Genomic DNA, 4,788 nt, shown 5'->3' on the forward strand with positions numbered 1-4,788 from the left:
CCATTTTCAACCTATCTTCATATAATTGGAGACACTATTGTTGTCATAGTAATTATGTTACCCCTTTTTTTTTCTTCTCTGAGGAAGGCTGTGGACCGTTATGAAACCCGCCTACCAGTGATATAATCGATGGGGAATCCAAGCCAATAGAAACTGCAGGCTTTCTATTCCTTCAAAGTTAGCAACCAACCTATAATGGAAGCCATTGTTCTCAAGTTTATAAAATAAATATTTAAATCTTGTTTGTGCCTAATGATGATGTCACTGGTAGGCGGGTTTCTGAACTGTCCACAGCCGTCTTCTGAGACAGACCGAGTAGAACGAAATGGCACAATATCATCAGCAGTAGTGAGTGCCATTATATGAAGCTGAAATTGGGTGAAGTAGTCCTTTAACTTTTGCAATGGTGGCCCTATTATCAACTTTCCTGGTGGCACAAGTATAGCATTCTTTCGGTGCGCACACACACATCCATTGGTCAAAGTCTTCAATGGAAATTATGTTTATTTAAACAACTGAGGTTCTTATAAGCACATGGCAGATGTACTTTGACTGTGACATCCTGTATTGGGCCTTCAGTTTATTGATAAAGGATAGGCTACATAAGTTGTCAGAAAGTCACAGCTTAACCACTTATTTTGTATACGTTGTCAAAATCACAATTATGCCTTTTCTTTAATGTTATTGCTATAACGACATGCCCAAAACCAGGACACCAGGTTGAAAGTGGTTTAAGAGTGATTAAGTACTGTATATTATATGATTATGTTCAGATACTAGGACGTCAGGTCAAGTCTTGTGCATGTTCCAACAACCATTGGCAGTCAAGCTCCTGACTGTGAAAGCCATGCAGGCAGGCTTCTTCCCAACTTCAACCTTTTGTAGGAGAAGAGCACATCTGTGCAGTCAAATGATTACTCTTTTGTCAACCTTCACCACACAAGAGCCCTTACAGAAGATTCAACACTGGGACAAAAGCACCAGAATTCAAAAGGCTTGTACTGTACAGTACATTACATGTTTGAGAGGAAGTGTGTGCCATTTCTGTATCCTGTGTGTGTGTGTGGGTGTATGTATGAGTTATTTTGCAGGGTGGGACGAGGGGTTATAATGCTAATGTGTGGATGGCTGGGGCTTATCTTTTTACAATTGTATCTGTGGTTGGGAGCATATAAATATGTTTGTGTATATTTCATTCTTTGTTTGTTTGTTCTCCTTTAACGTGAAGCACATGAGTTTGATGTGTATGAAATGTGCTACATCTATCTATAAATGTGACAAATCTCTGTCTGCTTGCGTGCGTGTGTGTCTGTATGTAATCTGCGTATCTCGAGAACCGTACGTCCCACAGATTCGGCACGCGCGTTCCGCGGCGCGGAGTGTAGTGCCGAGCCTCGACCCGACCCGACCCGACACGTGGTTTTCCCGAACCGGCGCAAAGTGTTCGGAATCTCTTTATGCGGAGCTGATTGTTGACATCAGGCTGTTCCGGAGGAAATCGGCTCAAGCGCTGACTCATTGTGACATCACTTCATAAAAGGCTCTGACATCACGTACACCACATGACCCCACACTCCTATGACAACAGGTATAATGGGGTTTGCATTAAAGGGGGAACCGGCACTAGAGATCTCCATAATGGGCATAAAGGGACATAGACAAACAGGCATACAGATGGTCATAACGGGTCCTACAGAGATCTCCATATATGGGCATATTTACATTGTTCCCGAGTTGGCCAGGGCGCCGACTAGACGCTCGGCCGCGGCGGCGGGCCGCCCATCTCCATATTCAATTCAATTCAATTCAATTCAATTTTATTAAAGTGTCAAATCATAACAAGTTATCTCAAGACACTTTACAAAGGCTAAAGAGCCATGAGAGGAGAGAGGGAGAAACAAGGGAGAGACAAACAAGGGGCACACACATACACAGGTCCTGCATGCGTATGTACAAGAACGAACGAAGCAACGAACGCACACACACACACACAGGCGCTGCATGCGCATGCGTGTGTAGGGGGAGGGGAAGGGGAGGTAAGGGTAGGGGGGGGTGGGGGGGAGGAGAGAGAGAACCCGAGCAGAACCTGTACCCGTGAGGTACCCCCTCGAGAGAACCCGAGCGGATACCTCACAGGTCTGAGGCCCCCACCCTGAGCAAGCAATTTGCGACAATGGTAACGAAAAAACCCCTCTTAAGGAGGAGGAAACGTCAGGCAGATCCTGACTCTGGGGTGAACAGCCGTGCTGCCTCGACCGAGTCGGGGGGACAGTAAGGAACAAAGAGAGAGCAAGAGATAGACACAGGGAGATCCAGGCAGGTCCACAGGCGTGCTTCATGGAGGCCTGGTCCGGAGTCACACTCTTGGTCTGCAGCTGAGTAGTCGAGTTTTAGTAGCAATCCCAGCAGCTGAGTTGTCGAGTTTTAGGTTTTTAGGTTGTTGAGTTTCCAGGAACTGGAACTGTGGAGTGGGAGACAGAAAAGAAAACTCCGGGGATGATCCCCGGAGTTCGAATTAGTGGCAGGCCTTATAGTGGCAGGCACAGTGCTAGTTGTCTCCACCAGCCGAAGGCTTGGGGGAGAGTATGTTTTCCCCTTCGTCCGTCCGTCCGTGTGTGCGTGCGTCCGTCCGTCCGTCCGTCCGTGTGTCCTCGCAGTTTGTGTGCAGCTAATCTCAGTCGCCGTTGGCCCGGTCGCTGCCAAAGTGAGCACACACATTCCCTGGATGCCAATCTAGAACCTCTGCCCTAAAGTTTTCAAATGGGCCTTTTCTAGCGCCACCTAGTGGCCGATGTTCGCAAAACACATTTCTGTGCACTACTCTTACAGATTTTGTCCAAAAATCCTACAAATCGGTAGGCAGTATCTCGACAGTCATGTGATCGACACAGATCTGTCCGATTTTGCATATTCCTTCCTGATTGGCTAAGATTGGCTTCCAAAGTTTGTAGGATTGAGCCGTTTTGAACAAAATGCCTCAAATCCCAAACGCAAAGTGCAATTATCATGAAATCGCGCACACACATTCCCACTAGGCCGAGGAAGAAATGCCACTTAATTTTTTTTAAATCAGCCTCATGGTGGCGCTATAACAGGCCGATTTGTGGTTTTACCTATAACTCCACCGATCAGTTTCAAACTTTGTAAGCGCACTCCCTAGAGGCTAAGGATAAACCTTTGCCCTGCATTTTTCACATCAGCCTTTTATAGCGCCACCTTTGGGCCGACTTATGTAAAACACATTTTTGCATATTACTCCTTGAGATGTTATCCAAAAATCACGCAAATCGGTACACAGTATCTCTATAGTCATGTGATCAAGTCCGATCGGTCTGATATTTCATATTCCATCCTGATTGGCTAATATTAGCTTCCAAAGTTTGCAGGATTGCTCCGTTTTTGAACAAAATGCTTCAAATCATCAACGCAGCTTGCGATTACCGTGAAATTTGCCACACATATTCCCACTAGGTCAAGGAACAAATGCTACCTTTTTTCACATTGGCCTGTTATAGCGCCACCAGCAGGTAGAGTTTAGCAAAACACATTTTTGGAACACAATGCTTCAAATCATGCATGCAGCGTCCGATTTCCATGAAAGATCTATGGTGAAGAACATATGCCACCCTTTTTACATTGGCCTATTATACAGGAGCACCACCAGGACACACGGCCTGGTGGAGACCTGTGCTCGGAAGAGCACTGCTTCTAGTTACAATTGCACCGATGTGACACAAACCCACACAACCAAAAGGGAAGAGAGGAAGGAGGGTTCCCCCTCCCCTCTGACCCATTATTCAGCCCAACCCAGTAACTTTGTAGGTTGGGATTAGGAGTGACTGTACAGCCCAACATGCACCCGGACAGTATATCTAGCCCATCGATCGAACGAACGGACGGACGGACGGACGAGGCAACGGACGAACGAACAAACCTAATTATAGGCTTTATCATAGAGAAAGGTTTTTAATTTACTCTTAAAAACACAAAGTGTGTCTGCCGTGCGGACAGAGACGGGGAGGAGGTTCCACAACTGAGGTGCCTGATACTTAAATGCTTAAATATATGGGCATAAATGGACGTATATGGGCATAAAAGGGACATTGTTGACATCAGGCTGTTCCGGAGGAAATCGGCGCAAGCGCTGACTCATTGTGACATAAAATGGACACAATCTCCGTATATGGGCATAAAGGGGACACAGATACAGAGATCTCCATATATGGGCATTCTGACATCACTTCTGCTGACTCATTCTGACATCACTCCTGTACTTTGCACGTGTTGAATCTCTATGGAGATAACCGACTCATCTCACAAGCCTATATTTGGACCCGGACAACCTATAACTCCATATATGGAGACATCTAGCTGCTGACATCAGTATGACATCACACTGCTGACCATTATATTGAATGTCATCAGTATGACGTGTTCTGATGTTCATATATGGGCTTAAATGGACACAGGCAAACATAATATGGCCTGTGTCCATATATGACAACAGGTATAATGGGGTTTGCATTAAAGGGGAAACCGGCACTGTGTCTGCAACACAGTCGGAGGCACAGACAGATACAGAGATCTCCATGGGAATAAAGGGACACAGACAAACAGATACAGAGATCTCCATATGGGCATAAAATGGATGCAGACAGATACAATATCTCCATATATGAGCATAAATGGACACAGACAGATGGTCAATACGGGTCCTACAGAGATCTCCATATATCGGCATAAAATGGACGCTTAGAGATAGATAACTCCATATATGGGCATAAATGG

This window comes from Nannobrachium achirus, assembly GCF_963921795.1.
Source record: "Nannobrachium achirus genome assembly, chromosome: 19".
In the NCBI taxonomy this organism is placed as follows: domain Eukaryota; kingdom Metazoa; phylum Chordata; class Actinopteri; order Myctophiformes; family Myctophidae; genus Nannobrachium; species Nannobrachium achirus.